At 36.0% G+C, this 23,191-nt stretch overlaps 1 long non-coding RNA gene across 1 annotated transcript in view; it reads left to right on the top strand.

Moving 5' to 3' along the window:
* Positions 1 to 8,129: 8,129 nt before the first annotated feature.
* Positions 8,130 to 23,191, top strand: part of LOC138159101 (uncharacterized) — a 52,230-nt gene continuing 37,168 nt past the window's right edge. The window contains exons 1-2 of the long non-coding RNA XR_011167804.1: positions 8,130 to 8,408; positions 20,944 to 20,994. This is a non-coding gene — a long non-coding RNA (uncharacterized lncRNA). The remainder of the gene's footprint in view (positions 8,409 to 20,943; positions 20,995 to 23,191) is intronic.

The following is a 23,191-nucleotide window of genomic DNA, read 5'->3' as shown; positions in this document are numbered from 1 at the left end:
TAGCTGATTGAGACGGGGTGGGGGGATTTTGGGAAAGGTGAGAGAGGAGAGAGATAAGTTACTCAAATGTTATCTACACATAATAAATTTTTAAAAAAATTAGATATTGCACATTTTATTGCACTTAATTATACCTGACATTTAAATTATAACCTCAAATAATTTGTATTTACTCTGAGGTTTTGACGTTTTGCCAATATGTAATTTATATAAAGTTTGTCTGTTTTCCGTGTTCAAATTCTACAAATTTCTGTACAGTTTACAGTGTTTCATATAGGAGGCCATTAATTCCTACTAAGTTGACTATATATTGATACCTATTGTTATATTGCATACAACGTATTTTGAGTTTTATTATTATTAGGAAAAGTCAAATGAGTAAAATAACAGCACAACAAATTGTATAAAATTGTATAAAAATATATATAAATATATATATAATAAATATATAAAAATAATATAAAAAATTGTATAAAAGTGCTTTGATTTGCATGTTAAAATCTAAATGATTTGGGCCGGAGATGACTCACATATGCTGGAGGAAAAAGAATTTAAATAGATCCTCTATTTTAAAAAATAGCATATTGCACAATCTGTTTAAATTCGGAGTTGTAGAACTAATCGCTGTGCTAAAGAAATGAAAATAAAGTTAGTTTAAGATAGATGGCATTCAAAAAAACCCCACTTTGCTAAATAAATATTTTTAATTGAACTATGATTTAAGATCGCATTTTAATATAGAACAAAGAGCAATTAAATTTAGGAAATGGGAACGGGAAAGAGATTCTATTATTTTAAAAGCTTATACTTTGGCAGAAAATTTCATTAATTTTCAGAACAAATGAGACTGATTCTTCCATTGAAATCCTACTCTGCTGCCTCATCCTGGACTGGAATTGATCCTAGGCATTTGAAAGCTATGCTAGTACAATGCAAACGCTGGCATGTGCTACTAATCTGGAAACATTCAAGTCCTGGCCCATTTAGGGACTGTGTGTTGTATCAAAAAACCATCCTGGCTAAGTGTGAAAAGGCTCAAATTCAAGTTGGTAAAAGGGTGCGAATATTTTGATTACAGCATTTTGAAAATAACATATTTTGATGTTTAAAGAGGTTTTAATATGCCTACATTGATGAAATGATTTATTTGATTAATTTAATTCAATCCAAATATTCTTTAATATATGAATATTGAATATTACTTAAGTACTGGGAATATAAAGACAGAAGTGAAACAGTCCTAGTTTTTCATGTAACCAAGGACATAAATACAAGATGACTTGAGGAGGGAGAAAACACCAACAATGGAAGGAATTAGAAAAGCTTCACAGGGGAGACAGCATTTTAGCTTGAACAAAATGATAAAAATAATAAAAAAGAAATTTGTCTCAGAGACAAAGAGGAGGAAAGAGCGCATTCCAGGTTAGGGGAGCATAGTTTGTACAAATGCAGGGAGGTAGGAGATAAAATACCTTGTTTAGAAATCAACTATTGTGGGCGGCCAGGTGGCTCAGTGAGTAAGAGCACCGGCTCCAGTGTCAGGATGACCTGGGAATCAAATCTGGGCTCAGATACTTAGCACCACACCCAGAAATAACTGGCCGTGTAACCTTGAGCAAGTTACTTAACCCTGATTGCTTAAAAAAAAATCAGCTATTGTTCTAGGAGAACAATGTGAAAAGAGAATGAGGATTGAGAAAAGACCATTGAATTTGGCATCTAAGAGATCATTGGTAACTTTGGAGACACTAGTTATATTAAGTATTCACTCTATCAGTAAGCATCATTCGACTACATGTCAAGGTCTATAACCTCAGTGTCACTAGACCTGCAGATTTTGAGTCCTACTCCTGATTTCATGGACATACTCTGGTTTATTTGATTTCCTGCTGCCATTATTCTCTAGCTAATCCTAAAACTCCACGGCTTATTAGCCCATATCGGCAAGACTGTTATATAGTTCAATGAGTCTTTCTATGGTGTGAAATTGCTGCACAGACCTCTGGGGAATGTAGTTCTCAAAGAGAACATAGTGCTGTGTTCAACCACAGGTATTTTTCTCCTTCTCCCCTTATCATGTTCATATAATCTCATTCAAAACTTACATCAGCCTGTGTGGTAGGTAGGACAAATATTATTATCCCTTCTTTACAGATGAGATTCTGAGAAACAGAGATGTTAAATAACTTGATCAAGGTCACTTAGCTAGGGCTTGACAGCTAAGTGGTATAGATAATACTGGAGCTCTAAGGAAGTCGGGAAGACCTGACTTCAGATCTGACCTCAGACCCTCACTAGCTGTGTCATATTGGTCAAGTCACTTAATCTGTTTGCCTCAGTTTCCTCATCTGTAAAATGGGGATAATAATGCTACCTGCCTCCCAGGATTGTTGTAAGGATCAAATGAGATAATAATTGTAAAGCACTTGGCCCTAGTAAGTAGTAAGTGCTGTTATTATTGTTGTTGTTATTAAATGGCAGATTGAGGCCTCAACTTCAGATATTCTGATTATGGTGATCTTTCTATAATATCAATGACTCAATGAAATCTCATGATGCCCTGAAATACTTTTTTTTTCTATTCTCCCATGCCCCAGAAATGTATATTTCTTTTTTGTTTGTTTATAGCTATGAAGACAAGGCAAGGAAATTAAGGATTTAGGGAGCATTAAAAACCCCTAAAACTCATTCATATGTTTTTAAAAGGACATTCTAAGAAGGATAATTAAGTTCACCCTTAAAAAGTGTTCAGAAGAAACTACTCTGTTTCTAAATGATATTTCCCTTTCTTTGAACAGTTTATAGTCATGTGGATATTGAGCTTTGGTAGGGGGTCTGGCTTAGGGGCAATAGACCATGCAAAGGTAGATGATATTTTTTTTTTATGCCTTTTTACTAGACTAAGTTAAAATACCAAGCTTTTGCTTCTAGCAAAATCAATGAAAATTTATCCTTATAAATAATATAACTACAGCTAGCTTAATCTTTTCAATAATACATGTTAAGGGATTAGAATCTATTACTAGCCCAAGAAACCTATTCACAGTTCTATTGTTGATGTTGGAGAAAAGAAAAGAAAATGCTCCAGGGTGTCATATGATTTTCAGGTCCCCAGATTTGTGTGTCCATGTAGATGCCTTATGCCATGGTCAAAGATGGAACACAGAAAAGGTTAGCATTATTCAAAGAATTAAGGAATAACAATTAGCTAGCTGCCATATTTTTACAACAAGAAATTAGTACAGTGCCTTATACCTAACAGGCACGCTCTCAAAAAATGTTTGTGTAACTGAATTGAGCTGGATTGCATTGCACCTGAGCTTGTTTTCTTTCCTGGTCTTAATGTTTGCATTTTAATTAGTTTTGCAACTTCGTTTTTGGAGCAAGATCTCCTAGCTCCCAGGAAAGTGCCACTGTTAATGAGAAGTTTGCTTCTATTTAAAGTAGAGCTTTCTTCAGTAAAGTTACAATTCACTCACAGAATCTGTCTTTGCCACCTCTTCCTCCCTAGGTCACTTTCTATATAACTTCCTTATTGAATTTATTTACTCACTTAAATTTTTCCAATTGCAATAAAACTTCTAGTTGAACCAAGCTGACCCCTATGTGTTTGAATTCTAGACACAGTCCTGTGCTTGTGTTCCTGAAACAGAGAAAGCTATAGAATAGTCTTCATTCTTCCTCAAAAACAATGATTTTTCTGCATCATTTTGAACAAAAAAGAAAAAGACTGGTATAATATATGATCTCTGCCCTCAGGGAGTTATTTACTTGCTTCCTCTATATTGTCACCATCAACTGGATTAAATTCCTATAAGTTAATATGTAGCCTTTTTCTTTACTGAAATCACTCTATTAAAATTACTGATGCCTTTTGTTTTTTATGCCATAGATGCTTCCCAATATAAGCATATCCTGTTGAACACTCCCACACAATAAGAAATATAGTATAGCATGTATTCTTTGGCTTCTTTATCCCAGAGCCAGGTAGGTTGAATCTACCCCTTCCTCTACTACTCACCTCACTCATTCTGTGACATTCTGAGGGCTTTTTAGGCAGGTGGGTGGTACAATGGATAGAGTGCTGGATTTGGACTTAGGAAGACCTGAGTTCAAATTCTCCATCAGATAAATACTAGCTATGTGACCCTGGACAAGTCACAACTTTTCTGTCTCAGTTACCTCATCTGTAAAGTGAGAAAAATAGTAGTATCTACCTTTCATAGTTGTTGTAAGGATGAAATGTGTTAACATATATAATGTGCTTTGCAAACTTTAATGCTATATAAATGTTAGCTATCATCATTATTATTAATTATTGTGAAGTATTCAGCCTTTGACAGCTGAATACTACCCCTCGTTGTTAGGTTCTAGTTCAACTTAACCACTTAACACTGTTTAGCTTTTTTATGAGTTTCAAAGACAGAGCAAAAAACAAAAATAAAACTTCAAACATACAAACATACCCACCCCCCAACATCTTGGGGGCACACTCTCCCCAATACTACCTCCAAATCTAGGTGGAGAAGACTCATAATTCAGTTCAGTTCCTAATATGGGTCACACAGAGTCTTCCCCTGTTTCTGTGTATTAATCATGTATTTCATTTCTTATAGCACAGTAATATTCCATTACTTTTATAAAGCATAGTGTAATGGGAATCTGAAGATCTTCCCTGCCCCTTGGTCCCTTGATAGGCTTAAGTGACTCTGAGAACTTGAAAATATACTCTGCCCCCTAATAGGCTGAATGTGGTCACACGGAGCCTGTGGCGGGAGGCTTGTTTTTCAGGAATGCCCACACCTTGTTACTGTCTGATTGGGCAGTGGGTCAAGAGGGTTGTGACAATCTCTAAGCCAGGAGAAGGCTATATATACCCTGATGTGAGTTTTCCTTTGGGGCTCACCCCAAATCTAGTCAGTTAATAAATACTTATTAAATACTTACTATTTGCCAGGCATTGTGCTATATTCTGGTGACACAAAAAGAGGCAAAAGATAGTCCCTGCCCTCAAAGTGCTCACAATCTAATGGAGGAGGCAACAAGTAAACAAATTATAAGAAGGATAAATAGGAAATAATTAAGAGAGGTTTAGAGATTTAGAGAGGTTAGAGCATTAGAATTCAGAGGGGTTGGGAAAGGTTTTTATATTTTTATTAACTGCCTTTCTCCCTTGTTTGGTTAAAAATTTCTCTTCTATCCATAGCTATGAAAGGTTTATGATCTACTTATTTTCTAATATTCTTATGATATGATCTTTAATATTTGGGTTCTCTATCCATTTTGAATTTATTATGAAATGTGGCATAAGATGTTAATCTGAATGTAATATGAAAGACTGTTTCAATTTTCTGTTATTAAATATGAAGTTCTCTCTAAAGTAATTTATGTTGTCAGTTTTATTGAATACTGCATTACTGTCTGGGATGCACTGGTAAGTGTTTAACCACCAGCTCTTTGGGAATACCACACACTTTTAAGCTTACCTGTATTATTAATGTTTTCTCCATCTCTTTCTTAATTCTATACCCTCCTGCCTTAGACTGAATGTCAATGGTAACTGTTTCTCTTTGAAACAGCAACCCTGAGGGTCTTTCCCTCCCAGTTTATTTTTTTTTTCCTTTTTTCTAATTAAAGGGGCTATCCCTTGATTCATTTCTTAAAGATGCCTATTCTCTGAATGGGCATTACCTCACTCTAAGTGAGTACATGAAAAGCCCTTAGCCTAAAAGGGCCGGGGTCTGCCATTACAACCTGGGCCATCTCCAGTTATTCTGATAAATATCTGGTCACTGGACCCAGATTGCTCTGGAGGAAAAGTGAGGCTGGTGACCTTGCACAGCCCTCCCTCATTCAAATCAAAGTCAACTGCAAGTCATGTCATCATTTCCCTGATGTCATGACCCTCTTCAAAAACAAAGGACACAACACAGTGCTGTAAACAAAACCATAAATCAAGCCCTGATTTATAGCATTAGTTAATTTCTGAAGTGTAAATGCTCACACTGAAAATTTAACAATTAACTTCTCCAGGTCTGTAGCAAATGGCTCCAGCATATCCTTAACTGAATTTCATGATTTCTGATTCTCCCTTGTCTAGTTTGTTCCTTTTTTTCTTCTATTTTTAAAAATTGGTACCAAATGGTTTTAATGATTTCTACTTTGAGATATAGTTTGAGGTCTGGAAGTGGTATTCTCCGCTTCATTCCTATCTTTCTTCATTATTTCTGTTGGTATTCTAGATCAAGTGATTCCTAAACCAGGATTTGTTTTAAAAATATATTAATAACTATTACAGTATAACAGTTTCCTTTGTAATCCTATGTTTTTATTTTATATGTTTAAAAACATTATTCTGCTAAGGAGTCTATAGGCTTCACTGGATTGCCAAAGGGGTCCATGACATAAAAAAGATTTAAGAACCCCTGTTTTAGATCTTTTATGCCTCTAAATTAACTTTGTTATTATTTTGTGACTTTGTACCATATCGTTTTGATATTGAATTGGTATAGTATTACCAATAAATCTGTAAGTTAATTTTGGTAATATTGCCATTTTAATAATATTGGCACAACCTTGCTATAAGCACTGAATATTCCTCTAGTCTTTTAAGTTGGTCTTTATTTCTTTAAGGAGTATTCTGCAATTGAGTTCACCTAAGTATTGAATGTATTTTGTTAGACTGACTCCTAAGATTTTTTGTATTTCATAATTATCTGGAATAATATTTCCCTTTACATTATTACCTCTTGAATTTTATTGTTATTACATAGGTCTTGTCTTTTGTATGCCAAGATTACCTAACATGGAGGTACCCAGTTTTCCCAAGTTCCACTACCTCTGATTGGTTTCATGATTGGAACAGGCTGTGCCTTTAAAACAGGCCATACAGGGGACAGTCTCTTCCTACAAGCTATGTCCAGAAAGCAAAGACCACAGTTCATCAATATTGTAGGTGCCATGAACTAAACTGGAAGAAAGAGACATTTTCTTCTCTCTCTTTTTATCCCAACCAAGAAAAGGCCCTCCTGGTGTTTGCTGTGTTCTGTTTCATTTGTCATTTTTGATTGTAGGTGGCAGTGGCAATCCCCTTTGAACTGAGAGTTCAAGTCACGGCAACTTTGGAACTAGGATTGTAGAGAGGATATCATAGCCAATCGACCTAGCAGTAAAGTTCTGAGAAGCCAGTGTACTGGGGACTTGAACTCCTGATAAGATTTTGCACTTAGAACTGGGACTGTCTTGTAGAAACCAAGTAAGCTGTTTGTATATATTTTTATTCTTTTACAGTAAATGTTCTTTTGTGTAAGCTAATCTGACTGTTAGTGGCTAAATGAAATTGAAGTATAGGGGAGCCACCGGATACACTTGAGGGAATATATTTCACTCATTTTGGCAGGAGCTGGATCCATTAGCATAGGACCAAAATGCCCCCAACCACCTCATGGACACTAGAACACCCTGGGGAAGGGATGAAAGCTAAGACACTTGAACTTTAGGCAGCAAGGAGCCAGGGGTATTCAGTGTCACCTGGTGATACAGAAATATCGTTGATTTCTGTGAGTTTATTTTATTGCAGGGAGACCTTTCTGATGACTCTACCTACCCTAGTTAACACTGTATAGAGAGCCATCTACTTAATTTACATGTTATAAATCTAAACCTTTCTTAATGCAGGGCAAAGTGTTAATTGATAGATCTAGATGGTTCTAGCCGCAGCTCCAGTCCTTCAGTTCCATTTTGTTTTTAGTGACTCAGATAAGTCACTTAGCTTCCCTGTGTCTCAGTTTTCTTATATGTATAAAATGAAGGGTTGGACAAAATTATCTCAGAGTCTTTCCTACTCTAACACTCTGGAGTCCACAATCCTAAGACACTGTGGTGTCTGGCAGCAGTTCTCAAAATATGGTCTGGTTAAAAACCCATTTTTATAATAATAGCAAGTTTCAATAATACTGGTAAATATCAACAGCTATAACCCACATAAACAAAAGTTCTTTACAGGGGTGGGAGTGTCCTCAGTAATTTTTAAGGGAGTAAAGGATACTGAGATCAGAAAATGCTAGTCTTTGGAGCTAGGGAAAAAATGCTAAATTTGGAGTCAGAGGATCTGGACTCAAATTCAACTCCACTATTTATTACCTGTGTCTCTTACCTTAGGCAAATCAATTAACCTCTCTAGGACTCAGCTTCCTCATCTATAAAATCAAGGATTTGGACTACATCGCTCCCAAGGTCTCAGCCGGCTCTGAATCTACGATCCTTGTTTCTCACTCAGACTAGTGAAGCACGCTGCCTTATCTTGATTTTAATAGTGACCTGGCATTTGGAGTTTTATACATCTACAATGGATCTTCAGGACAGTCTCAATACTAATTGGGTCTTCTGAGGGTATCCAAATAGTTCAGGTAATTTCCTTTATTCAAAGAACATAACTGTGACCATTTGGGAACCATTTCAGCCTGTAAAAAATATCTTGGTCCCTAACCTGAGCCTGTGCTGGTACATAACCACACTCCAGATCTAGACCAGGCCCTGGGCAGAAGAGTGTCAAGGTGCTATTCTTAGAAATTTATTCAGGTGTTTCTGGCACTTAGTCAGACCGCACCTCTATAGAACAAACTAAACAGCAAGACAAGCCACCTTTTTTTTTTCTCACCCAGTCATACATTTAACCTGTTTCTGTTCTTCCTTATCTCTCAAAATCAAAGACTGATTTTGTTGTTATGTCGGCCTCACGCTAACTCAGCCTGCATTTCTTTCAGAGCAATTCTCTGGCGATATATTTCAACTTAATTTTTGCCTGATTATGCTATGTATGATTGTGTTTCTATTAGCCTAAATGGTTGTTATTCCTTCTTGGTTGGTTTCCCAGTCAAAAAACAGGTTGGATTGGTTTAGCCTGTATCTGCCTAAGTCAGTTTCTTTGGGTGGGGAAAATCATCTGAATAAATTTCACTCATTTTGAAACTGCTCCTTCAGAGATTGTTCAAATAATAAGGCATCTGAATTTTGAAATTATTCTTCTGACATGTATTCTTCTGATAATGCTTTGCTGTCATCTCTTGCTCTTTTCAATTCTTAATAATATTTTGACTGTTTCTCAACTCCAAATTTCAGTTAGTCTCTTTTATTTAATTTTTCTAGTATAAGAGAATTTAATAACTACCTTTGGATATCAAATTCCATAATTCTTACTTGTCAAAATGATAGCGTTAGTTCACATATCAATTTTATATTATAATAATAGTATTTATAATAATACTTTTAAGACTTATAAAGTATTTTACAAATTTTATCTCATTTTATCCTTGCAGCAACCCTGTGATGAGGAAACTGAGGCAGACAGAACTTAACTGATTTGTTCACAGTCACACAAATAGTGTTGATGCCATGATCTGAACTCAGGTCTTCCTGACTCCAGATCCAGTCCTCTATCCACTTTCAGCTAGCTGCCTCTTAAGCTCTCTCTTTTAATATCTAAGAAAAAGTTTTGAATAAAATAAACCAGGTAACATATACATTATATATGGATTAGAAGAGTATTGATTTTGTAGGCAAAAACCTAGGTTCAAATTCTGATCCTCTACATAATATAACATTCTACATAGGTGACTGTGAAAGTCATCTCACCTCTGTAAATCTCAGTTTCCTCATCTACAAAATAAGAGACTTGATATGTGATGGTGAGTAAACTAGAGGATTGATTTACTAGTACTAAATCTTACTGTCCTATGATCTCCACTGGTTTATGAAGTGGGAAGAAAACAGATGAATTCCCACTGGCATACTGTGGTACTATGCCTAGCTGTATCACATGTGAATTGTCCCTGGCATAAAGCCTGGTTTAGGAGGATTTCTGGGGAAGGGAGAGGTCAGGTCAGGGACAATATTGTTATAGTGGGTTTGCTAGAATATTTCCCGAGTCCATTAAGATGCCACAAATCTGGATGTTTTACAGAATGATCTCAGTAGATAGAAAAGTCCTTTCTTGGCCCTTTTATGCAGACTAGAAAGTCTGCAATGTTATTAGCTAAAGCCTTCTTCCTGTGGACTGCCTACCTTGGGGAGATAAGGAAAAGGGCAAAGAGGGAGAGTCTTGTTATGTTTCTTCATTCAGAAAACATTGAAGAATCACAGCAAAAAAGCTTAGTTATGACACAAATGAACACTACAAATTGGTTGTGAGCTCCCACTAACTCAGATCAGATTTAAAAACAACAGCAACAACATGGGATAAAGGCCAGGTCACGCAATCAAAGCAGTGGAAAGATTGAGGAATTATCCTCTGATCTGGAGGCAGTTTAGACTACTAACTCTTATAAATGTATTTCAGATCCTAACACTTTTTTCTTAAACTCAAATTGCCTCTAGACAATCAATAAGCATTTATTGATCTCTAATGTTGCAGGACACAAACTGCCTACTTCAGTACAGCATTAAACATTCTGGGAAGTAAACAGAAGAATGCAATCTTTCCCTAAAAATATGATGTAGTCTATGCTTCATGTAGACTCACACACCTTGTTTTAGGTGGTCTGATTGGGAAAAACAAATCTGGTACTTTTGGGGGCTACAAAGTTCCTTTCCTACTCAAGAGAGTAGTAAAATGTCAAAACATGAGATCAAATTTTTTGATGTATCAGTAAGATTCTCTTCATTGCTTAAAAAAAGACAAAACCCTATGAATGTATATTTCCTCACTTGCTAATATAATGCTAGTGGTGATATATGCTGTCATTTTAATTACTATCATGTAATTGAAGCAACAATTAGGCATGCTACACTAAAGATTACAAATTAGCTTTTAAACCTAAATCAAACCTATAGGAGTATATATTACCCTAGCTGTCTCTGTTTCCTGCCTTCTAATTGAAAGCTGATACTATTTGAGTTGGTGACAATTGTATTTCAAAAACCTTGTGGTGGAACCTTAGTGATTCTATTACTAAGGTGCTAGTAACTTATAAAAGCTTATAACTACCTAGTCACAGGTTTAGTAGTTAGGAATGGCAAAGAAAATCTCTCTTTAGGACTCATTAACCTCACTAATAACTATTTAGTAGGTGCCCACAGATTGTTTTTCTGATAATAGGATCTAGAAATCCAAATGACAGGATTTAGGAAACAACACAAAACCACTTCCTTTGCAAGGTATCAGGTTCCTTGAAATCTTAGTCATGATCCGGTTTGGCAATGGAGACAAAAGGGCTGACATCTTTGCCTTCTGCTCTCTCTCTTGCCCATGCCACACAGAAATTACTACTTGATAAGTTAACTTAAGGCAGTTCAGTGATTTTATTTTTAAACTTGGCATGAAATGAAAACATATTTTTAAAGGAACTTTTCATCATTCTGGAACAAATTAAATCAGTATACATTTTAACTGTTTTTTTAAAAAAGGAGTATTAAATCAAATGGTTAAGTTTGGTGCTCAAGGCATATGAATTTTTGAAACGCTATCTCTACTTTCATAATCATGTGCTTCAGTGTGCATCCATTCACTAGCAAAATACATATACATACAAATACATAAAGTATCCATGAATAAAGATGTGCATATCTATTTTTTTTTTAGAGTATTAGGAATGTAGAGTGAAATGGGACAACACTTTGCCAGGTAAAGAAAAGATACAGGTTCCAATACTAGAAAACATTTGGGGAGAATGAAATTTCAATGAAATCTATTTTCCTTGTCTCCCAACAACAGACCATATTTAACCTTCCAAGTCATGTGAATTACAAGGTCCTGGGGCCTTTCTATTCTTAATTATATTTTTTCAAGATTAAATACGTAGGGTTAAAAACTCATTTTCCAACAAACTAATTTCTATACCCTAATATTTGCCTCAAAGGCAAATATGATAAATTTATTAATATTTGTCCTCTTCACACATTTCCTGATTGTCCCGTTTCCCAGTTTTAGGGAAGAAATATGAGACTTTTTTTCCTTCTGCAAAGTTTGCCGTTAGCAGCAGCAGCATTCTGAAACTTTTGAAAACCAAGGTAACATCAGTTGAAGAAATATTAACCGTGGAATTATATCTTAGAACTGGAGATTTCATAGACTGTTAGAAGTGGAAGAGAACTTTAGTCTCTCATTTTCAGATGAAGAAAGAGAGGTTCAGATAGTCCAATATTATAAATTAGCAGGAGAACTGGAATTGGTTTCCTGATGATCAGACCAATACTCTACACTATCCTTTGGCACCTGTTGGCAGAAAGTGAATGGGCAAATAATCATTGTTCATACTTAGATTTCTAATATCAATTCTTTGGAATATGTTTTAAAATAGATACAAACATTTGAGGTGTATGGAACCAGGATTGTGGGAAAGTTATGTTCTCCAAAATAATATAAATTCTTTGAGGGCACTGCTCTCTGTAGACCTATGAAAATCTACTTCTGACTTTCTATTTAAAAAAAAATGGGGTAATTTTTCCTGTGCATAATCCACTGTCTGGGAGCAAATTTGTTTCTTTTGGAAGCTGTATTAACTCTTTCTGGCCACTGAGAGTAAACCAAGATCATTGATGATCTCTGAATAATTAATAATAATAACATAGATAAAAACAATAATAAAAATTCAGCATTTCTATATTGCCTTAAACACTTTACAAATATTACCTTGTTTGATCCTCACAGCAATACGGTATGTTATCATTGCCCTCATTTAAAAGACAAACTGAGGCTAAGGAGGTTAAAAGCTATTAACTGGTAATATGAGACAGGATTCAAATTGTAGTCTTATTAAAATCAAAGCCGAGGATTTGGCAATATATATGCTTTTGATGGCATAAGTGTGGTAGCCCACAGATCAATATGGGCTGTTCCCAACTTACAAAAGAACAACGTTCCAAAGTTTCTGAGTAAATGATTTGGTATTCTCAGCATGTATTTTCCACATAAAAACAATATTAGAAATTGTGGTTAGATTTTTGAGGTCCTTACAATTTTCTTTCTAACTCATAATGTGGCTAAACTGTGTTTCAAATATAACATTTGTATCCCTCCAATGTGACCCCAGGAAGAAACATGGCAAGGGAATGAGTCCATTGCTTGGTGACAAATAGAGAAAAACCTAGGCAGGGTAGTAAAAATAGAACACACACAAACACACACACATACACACAGACTGAGTTTGAATACATAGAAAGGACTTGGAGAAATGACAGTCAACTTTATTCTAACCTGTGTGTAGCCACTCTCTGTCTGCCTCAATAGAACTATGATATCTAGGCAGCTTACATCTCATGGGTATGAAACCCCACTTAGATCTGTCAGTCAGATAATGAACATCTTTAAAGTGTCTACGTGTGCCAGGCAAAATGCCATACTCTGAAGAAAGGCAAAGACTTGTCCGATATTAAGGGGACAAAGATACAATTAAGCTCATGTGCCTGATAGAGGGCAAAGGAGAGGAAGCGGAGGTCAGAGGGCGGAAAAAAAATACCTCCTAGAAATGAAACCAATGTCCAGTGCTGTCCTACTTGTTCCTTCCATGTTGAGGAGAGACCCCTTCCCCTCTTTTCCATGTCAACTACAGAAAATTGTTAAGGGAAAAAAATGCAACTGAAACATTTCCTTGCTCCAAACTGCAAATGATGGGGAACTGAATGTCTAGAGTTTTGCTTTTCCTGTTAATTGAAATGTAAGTGGGGGAGTTGACACAGGGATCGGAAAAATGATGGGACGATTGCCTCTAGGATCAAATAAAAAAATACAAAATGCTCTGTTTGGCTTTCAAAACCCTTCATACTTAGCCCCTGCTATTTTTCTAGTCTCCTTACACCTTGCTCTCTACCATGTACTCTTTGACCTGGTGATACTGGCCTCCTGGCTATTCCATAAGCTTTGGGAATTTCCTCTGGCTGTCTCCCATACCTAGGATGATCCCCCTTCTCCAGTCTGCCTACTGACCTCCCTGTCTTCCGTTTAAATCTAGACTAAAATGTCTTCTTTTACTGGAAGCCTTCCCCAAGCCCTCTGAATCCTAATGCCTTCCCTCTTTGGGCTATTTCCTCTTTATCCCGTAGATAACGTGCTTTATATTTGTTTGCATAAACTCCTTGAGGGAGGGACTGTCTTTTGGTATCCCCAGTGCTCAGCACAGTGCCTGACATATAGGAGGCGCTTGAGAAATATTTATCTATCGATTGATTGAAAGTATGTCCTGGGTATATGGATATTGACCGGCTGTGGTTTTATAATTTTAACACCCTTTCTGTGTTATTCTTTCTCCCATATAGGGTAGGTCCCCTGGGAGGCAGATGCCCAAGTTCAAGGCACCTTATGGTTTTGTTTTCCAAAAGCTACAGCTCACAAGCTCTAATCAGTACTTTAGTCAGCCAAATGACACAATTAGCTGGAGGCAAAGACATTTGCTGAAATGGTACCATAAGGACAGTAGAACATAGAACGCACATGTGGCTGACATACATGCAAGAAGGGAAAACTACTTTCCCTTGAAGCTCATGCCACTGATGGTACAAGTTTTGAAAATGCCATATCCCATCACTGCTGACTTTTGTCACGATGTCTCTACTAGATGTGCTTCCTTGCTTGACTGTAGACAATTGTGGCTCTAGCTTCAGTCTCAACTGATGTCCTGGACTAGTAATGTAGGCCTGGATGTTCTGTGCTTTGGGAAAGAATTGGAGCCCACACCCTAAGACCAGTAGGATTTTTCTGGTACTGGGGTCTCACCATCATCACCACTAGCTCCAGATGATGAATTTTTTTGTTCTCATCTCCTCTCACTGTCTCACTTGACTTGACTAGTAAGCTGGATTCTTATAACCTTGAGTCATTCAGTGTCTTTGTTATGTGGCCATGATACTGAGAGGGGTTGAAGAAGAATAGAAATGTCCTCTCCCAGCTTGCTATATCGTCCCTGAAGTTCAAGGGAGTTGTAAATTGGTGCAGCCTTCTAGACAGCAATTTGGGACGACTGTCCCTCAGCTGTTACTAAACTATGTCAAATTGGTACAGCCTTCTAGACAGCAATTTGGAACTGTCCCTCAGCTGTTACTAAACTATGTCAAATTGGTACAGCCTTCTAGACAGAAATTTGGAACTGTCCTTCAACTGTTACTAAACTATGTCAAAGGGTATGTCCCTTTGACCCAGCAATTTCACTAATAGGCTTATACCCCAAAGACATAAAAGAAAATGGAAAATGATTTACATATACAAAAATATTTATAACAGTTCTTTCTGTAGGAACAAAGAATTGGAAAATGAGAAGATACTCATTAATTGGGGGGATTGCTAAATACATTATGATATAGGAATATAGTGGCATGCTATTGTGCTATAAGCAATGAAGAGACAATTTTAGAGAGAACTAGGGAGACTTGTGTGAACTGATGCAGAGTGAAGTGAGCCGAACCAAAAGAAAAATTTTTACTATGATACCAACACATGTAGAAACACAATATTCAAAGACTTAAGTGCTTTGATTAACATTATTATCAGTCATGATTCCTGAAGACCAAGATGAAAAATTTTATTTACTTCCTGACTGAAAGGTGATGGGCTAAACAGAAACACATTTTTGGCCACTGACAATATCTACTACACATATTTGTTACTAGATTTTGTTTCCTAACTCCCAAAGGGAAGTAAAAGGGAGAAAAATAAGTGCTTGATAATTTTTAAAAGTGATATTTAAATGCTAGCTATTATTACTGAATTAAACCACCATAAGAACTGTGTACCAAGTCATGAAGGGGCAGTGTTAAGGAGAGAGTAGTAGTAATCAGTGATTCAAGAGATAGAGTGCTGGACCCGAAGTCAGGAAGACCTAAATTCAAATCCTGCTTCAGACTCTTATGAGTGTTTGCCCTTGGACAAGTCATTTAACTTTACCTCAGTTTCCTTATCTGTAAAAATGATGGTAATTATAGCACCTATATTTTTTTAATCAGATAAGTTAGTATTTTTAAATGCTTTGAACACCTTGAAGTGCTTTATAAATGATAGCTATTATTCCTAGACTAGAATAGCATAAAAACTGTACATCAAAAGTGTGAAGAAGTGAAGTTAGGGAGTGGTAGTCAGTTACTTTCTCTGAGAATATAATATGGGCACAGGTAGCTATGACTAAAAAAAGTATATATCAGCTTAGAAATATATGAATAGGATGGCTAGGTGGCACAGTGAATAGAGCACTGGCCTTGGAGTCAGGAGGACCTGAGTTTAAATCTGGCCTAGCAGTGTGACCTTGGGCAAGTCACTTAACTCCAATTGCCCTACCTTCACCCCCTCCAAAAAACAAAAAAGGAATATATGAATAGATATTGGAAGGAGATATAATGTAAAGTGACAAGTTATTGCTATTTGATGTTAAAATGCTTTTTTATTATAAATTTGAATATATTTTTAATTTTATAATCACCTAAAAATTTGTTCAGCTAATTCTGGTAAGGATTTTATTAATTTTATTTTATATTGGAAAATAGGAGCATTGGGATAGATTTGCTTTTTGCAGATATGTAGACCTTAAACATCTTTAATTTATTTTTAATGCCTGTATTTGAGGGTTTCAAAAAACTTCCAATATAGCTAGCAACCTACTAACTACCAGATCTATTTAATTCCATCTAATATGTACTTTTTGGTGGTCATGGGGAAGAGTTTGGAAATGCCATCCAGGTGATATGAAAAAAGGGGAATCCATAATTTCTCTTGGCATTAAAAGTCTGAGAAGGTGTTGTCACAAGATTGTATGAAAGCTGACTAAGTGCTGGTATATGTTGGGGTTGGAGGAGAGCAGTGACATTAAGAAAGGAGAAGAGTGTCAGTAAAGTTATTAATTTTTTATGTGAAATTAAAAATAACCTGACACTTGTTAATGTTTAGAAAGTTTGACTCATTAAGAATCTTTAAAACTGTCTTGTTTTCCTAATACTTGTCTTTTTAAAATTTTAATTTATTGCTTTTTGGGTTACATTTTGAATTCTGAACTGTTTCCCTCCCTCCCTCCCCACCTTGCACAAGAGAAGGCCACCATTTGACACAGATATGCACATATGTAAAACCATATTATGCATACTTCTATTCATTAGTTATTTCTCTGGAGGTAGATAGCCTCTTCCTTCATGGGTCCTTTGTAATCCAATTTCTGCCAGATTGCTTTCCAGTTTTCCCAATAATTTTCAACAAAATAGTAAATTCTTTTCCCACAAGTCTATATCTTTATATTTGTCAAATGCAAGTTTACTGTAATCATTTCAGCCATGTATTGTATGCTTCCTCTATTCCACTGATCCACCTTTCTATTTCTTAGTACTAGATAGTTTGGATAAAACTTAAGTCTTTAAGAACTTTGAATCACTTTTCAGTTTTGGAGTAGTTGCTGCTCTTATGTCTGAAAAGAAAAATAAAAGTCAAGATAGGGCTCCTATCCCCCAGTGTTTGCAATAAACTATCTTTTACTTTGTATTGTCTTGTTTGACTTCTCTTTTTTCTCAGCCTTTTGGGAAGGTAGCCTATCTATTCTACTTTTTTTGGAAATAAAAAGGCTAGAATGAAGATGCTGATGGCTCATTCTCTTTCTGCTTAAGTAACCACTTTGGTGGACCTCTCTGAAGATACTGGGGAAAAAGAGACAACAATACTTTTTAAGCCTCTTCTGTACTATATTTTACATACAGTTCAGGGGACCAGTCAATCAGGGCCCAATACTTGATGTATGTATAGATATACAAATATTCCCTGCATGATTCCAGTAAAAGAGCCTATATAGAAAGCTGGGAGGTAGAAGGGAGGAGGAAGCAGTTTCTACCCATTCATGACTAAGGGGTTGGCACTGTTTGATGATGAAAAATTTTCTAATTGGCTAAAGAGTTAGAAGGAGTGATGACTCAGAAATTTTTGTATAAAAGGGAAGTTTTATTGAATTCTTACTTCTTGGTAGTGAGGCACAACTACTGTGAATTGCTTGGTGATAGAAAAGGGAAGCTGCCCTATCTCCTACTTGGCCACTATGTGTCAATGAGCACATGATGCTTCTTTTCTTTTGGAGAGATCAATCGAGGTCCTGTCGACAGCTAGAATTGCTAGCAAAATCCAACAAAAGTGGTAGCTGTAGGTATCAGGCTGTTCATGGCTGATGTTAAAGGAAGGGCCTGCAGATGTATAAGGAAAGACTGTCAATGGAAGCTATTTGTAGCTTCAAAGAGCATAATTCATTAATGGAGAAGTGCAGGCTATTGATTCTAGAAAGGATATGATCTTTAGAAGAGGAATTCATGGGAAATCCATGAAGAGAGCAAAAGACTCCCAGGTTCAAGAGTCTTATGATACTTGTTGGCCTCATTGTTCTCTGCATGTGTGACTTACTTCGCAAAGTTTGAACCCGTGTTCTTAAGGGATGTCATGTGTGCAAGGAGACTTTATCCTCCCATTAGGAAGGATTATTTTGAACCAATAGTCTTTGTTACATCTTCTCAGTAAATTCCATATGAAAAAGGCAGTGTAGCTCAACCAGCTGGTTGATAATGAAGAGCACAGTAGTACGCATTCAGGAGCCATAGTGTTAGAGCCCCTGGCCCCTCATGGTTACTCCTACAATCTTGAGGAGAGTAATAGTTGTCTACTCTCTGTGGACATAAACTGCCAGTATGAGTAGGAGTTAGGAGATTGAGCCTAGAGGAGGTGCTACATATAAAAACACATTTGTTTTTTGGTGAAAATTATCTAACTTAAGTTTTAGTTTGGTGAACTAAACATAATTCTCCCCTTTTGACAAGCATCGTTACAATTAGTCCAATTTTAAAAAATCTCTATTTTCTGCCAGTTTAATTCTACAAAAAAAGAGGAAGAATATTAATGAAAATAAACTTGACAGTCATTATATGAAGTAACTTTGCAAAATGTATCTTATGGCACCCAGGCTTTGGGGTTATTCCATTAGTTGTTGGAATGATAACATTTCATTAAAAAGTGAATCACAAGTAAAGTATTAGATTTATCATCACTGAAATATAGACATCATCAATAAATAGTGATTTCTGTTTAGACACTTAGTCTTCTCTAATGTACTGCTACTATAATAAAATAAGAGTTAAAATTCTGTGTTTTGCTGTACTATAAATATTCTATAAAGATTATCAAAGAAAACACTATTTACTCCTGCCTTCATTTATTATATACGTTCTAAATCAAATTAATATCCTTGTGTATCCATTGATACCTCAAATTATTCTACAAATGAATTTCCTCCAGTTGATAAAGATGACAAAGACATCACCTACGGAGAAATAAGCAATAATTTTGCAAGTAACACACCTATTTCCAATAGCTAGCTAAGCAGTACCTAGACTATTAGAAAGATACTTTGTTTACTAGGAGCTTTTGTTTGAGAATATTGAATTAAACTGTATTTGAATCTTTACATTTTTAACTCAAGAATCAGAAACAGTAAATATTTTCAAGGGAAGCTGAAAAAACATAAATCGTTCTACAGAATAAATGTTTTAAGAAATATATTTTTTGTCTAAATATTTTTATTCTGTTTAGGTTACTTTTCAGCCATCAGAGAATTTAGGTAGAATATAAAAAGAACAATATGAAAAGTTTAGTAAAAGGATGACAAGAGAGTACTTTTTTCACCCAAATTATTTTTGGAAATATACATACCAATGGACATGATACATTGGATTTCTAAGGAAATAAGCAATAAACTATCATAACTATCAATATTTCTTAATTACACTAATACCTCTTCCATTAGAATGTACATTTCAATTGAGATTCACTATATTGAAAGAATTATATTAATGTCATTATATTTTAGAATCCCAGAAGGGATATTTGGGATAGTATAACCTAACACTATTTATTTATTTTTTTTAAAAGCAATTGGGGTTAAATAACTTGCTCAAGGTTACACGGCCAGTTATTATTTCTGGGTGTGGTGCTGAGTATCTGAGCCCGGATTTGATCCAGGTCATCCCGACACAGGAGCCAGTGCTCTTACTCGCTGAGCCACCTGGCCACCCCTCAGCAATTGGGGTTAAGTAACTTGCTCAAGGTTACACGGCCAGGTGTTTCTGGGTGGGTGCTAAGTGTCTGAGCACGGGATTCGATCTCCAGGTCTTCTCAACACTGGAGCCGGTGCTCTTACTTGCTGTGCTACCTAGCCGCCCACTTTTTATTTATTTTTAAATATAACTTTTTTTTAAATCAAAATAAAAAAAAACATTTATTTTCTTTCCCTCCTACCTCTCTGTGTCCTATTAATAAAGAGAAAAAGAAAATCCTTATGACAAATGTGCATAGCCAAGCAAAACAAATCCCTGCATTGGCCATGTCTGAAAATTTATGTTTCATTCAGTATCTTCAGTTCATGCTCTCTTTGTTTGGAAGTGGATCACATTTTTCATCATCAATACTTTAGAATCATGGTGATCACAGAGATCAGAGTATTTAAGTCTTTCAAAGTAGTTTGATATTGCTATTATATAAATGTTCTCCTGGTTATGATCACTTTACTCTCCATTAGTTCATATAATTCTTCCCAGGGTTCTCTGAAACTATCTTTTTCATAGTTATTTATAGCAACATAGTTTTCCATTTCCATCATTTCCAATAAATACCATAATGTGTTCAGCCATTCCTGAACTGATGGGTACCCTTTTTCTTTGTAATTCTTTGCCACTACGAAAAGCTCTTATAAATTTTTTTTTTTTGCGTATGTGAATTCTTTCTTTTATCTTCCTGAGAGTAAAGGCCTAGTAAAGGTATTGTTAGGTCAAAGAGGATGCAAAATTAATGACTTTGGGGGTCATAGTTCCTAATAACTTTTCAGTATTGCTGGACTAATTTAAAGCTTTGCCAAGAGTGTATTAATGTGCCTGTTTTTACATGGACCTTCTGAGCTTTGTCATTTTTTTTATTATCTCTTTGCCAAGCAAATATAATGCTTTCCTTTACAGATTAGAAAACTGGTCCTCAAAGAGACGAAGTGGCTTCCCTGGCGTTGCACAGTAAGTGACAGAACCAAGATTTGGACTTAGGAACTCTGACTCCAAATCCAACCTGACCAACCATATTCCTGTACACTGAATTATCTGGCCATCTTGAAATCTTCAAGATAGGAGTTAGAATGTAGTATAGAATAAAGAACACTAGACTAGTTAGTAGTCAGGAGACCCCACTTTTGGTCCTGGCTCTGCCATAAACTAGTTAGTTGTATGAAAGTTGATCAAGTGATTTCATTTCTTCAGACCTCAGCTAGATGATGTCTAAGATTTTTTTTCAACCCTAATATTCCATCATCAATATCAATATCAAACCCATCTGAAGCATATGCCAGGAAATAGTTGCATCTCTTTTCTCTCTCATGCCATACATATAACACAGGGCTTGGGGACACTTTAGGGAATTTCTCATTGCTTGTTATTGTCTTAGGAAAAGTCACTGAATGACACCTTGCAGTGTATTGAATGCATATTACCAATTTCCCCTCTCCTTGCAAGCATATGATTCTAAAAACATGGAAAAGAAAAGGTTTATTTACAGGTTGAAACAGAAGATTGTGAAACTGGCCAAAGCCCTGGATGGACTTGACCACTTATAATTATGCATTAGTTAACACTTCATAGGGCAGTTGATGGCAGTGGTTAAAGTTCTGGGCCTGGAGTCAGGAAGATGAGTCTTCCTGAGTTCAAATCTAGCCTCAGACACTTACTAGCCATGTGACCCTGGTCAAATCACTTAACTGTGCTTGTCTCAGTTTCCTCATCTGTAAAATGAGCCAGAGAAGGAAATGGCAATCTACTCCAGTATCTTCATCAAGAAAATCCCAAATGGCTTCATGAAGAGTTGTACTCAACTGGAAAATGACTAAAAAACTGCAAAAGTTAGCACTTCTAAAGGATATGGGCTCATATCTTCCTCAGTTACTCCTAGTCTGTCTTCTACCAGTCTCTACTCTGGAGGTGATATCACTTTGCAAGAGAAAAACGTCCTTTGTCCTAGGTCTTGTTCCAGTACAAAAGAGTGAATGCTCAGGTATTTCCTTATCTTGTCAGAAAACAAAATTTTCCCAACATAACAGCTAGAATTTAGTGACAAAGAGACTGGGCTCTTAAGGTTTTTTTTCCTTCTTTAATACTACAATTCTCATTGTCCTCAGACCTTATAGAAGTATATCTAGAAATAAGAAATATACATTCCCTCTCTCATCTTCATGCTTGTATCTATCACCAACACTAAGTTAAAATTAGTAACTCCAAAGCCTGTTGAACTCTTTGCCTCAGGCACCTGAATGGTGTAGGCACAGGAGCTAAGGGAGCACTTCTCACAAGTCTAGAAACTTGATAAAACACCCTAAGTTCTCCCCTGTAGTCTCACAAGTCCTTACAAGTCTCCCTGGGATCTTCTAGGGTGCCCTATTCAAATTACTTGGGTAAGAGAGATGGACAGGGGAAGCTATTTTCCCAGCCATATCTTGGAGCACTTTGAGAATGGAGGAAAGAGTCGAGGGGAGAGGAGCTGGGCAGGTTTTTAAGTTGTAGCTGATCTTGTATCCACCTTCTCCAAGCCCAGCATGGCCTAGCACATTTCCTACTTCCCTGAAGCTATAGCTATTCCATTTATTTAACAACTGGATGCTTTTATATATATACATATACATATATATATCCATATGCAAAAATTTTAGATTTCATTAGTACTCAAAAACCTTCCATGTTGGGATCATTTCTCTACAATGAAATATGTAGGATATGCTCATTTTCCATGTTTTTAAAGTGAAGTTGTTACAATAAAGGCTAAAAATCCTTGTCTTATTCCTCTTCTTATTAAGACATTTGAAAATCTTATGTTCTTTCATGTATTCTTAAGGAAAATAACAAGGGTTTGAGGTGGGACAGAGAATCTTACACTTCTTTTAAAAGGAATTTTATTTCCTTTCACTTCGGACTGAAAAGAGCCCAGAATACCTTTCACATTTCCTGTTTTACAACCTCCCTCTTCTCTTTCTTTTTTTAAATTTTTATTTTTTTGAATTGAATTTTATGTTTATTTTTAGTTGACATCATTCATTTCCACAAGATTTAGAGTTACAAATTTTCTCCCCATCTTTCCCCTACCCACCACCCCAAAACAGTGATCCCACTGAATACCCCCTCCCCCAATCTGCTCTCTCCTATATCCTTCCCCATTCCCCCTCTGACTTTC

The sequence above is a fragment of the Petaurus breviceps genome, unplaced genomic scaffold (genome assembly GCF_028583685.1).
Source record: "Petaurus breviceps papuanus isolate PSGF00001 unplaced genomic scaffold, PetGlider_PUasm1.0 175, whole genome shotgun sequence".
In the NCBI taxonomy this organism is placed as follows: Eukaryota; Metazoa; Chordata; class Mammalia; order Diprotodontia; family Petauridae; genus Petaurus; species Petaurus breviceps.
The sequence above is the reverse complement of the archived record's forward strand: the minus strand, read 5'-3'. Positions and strand labels throughout refer to the sequence as shown.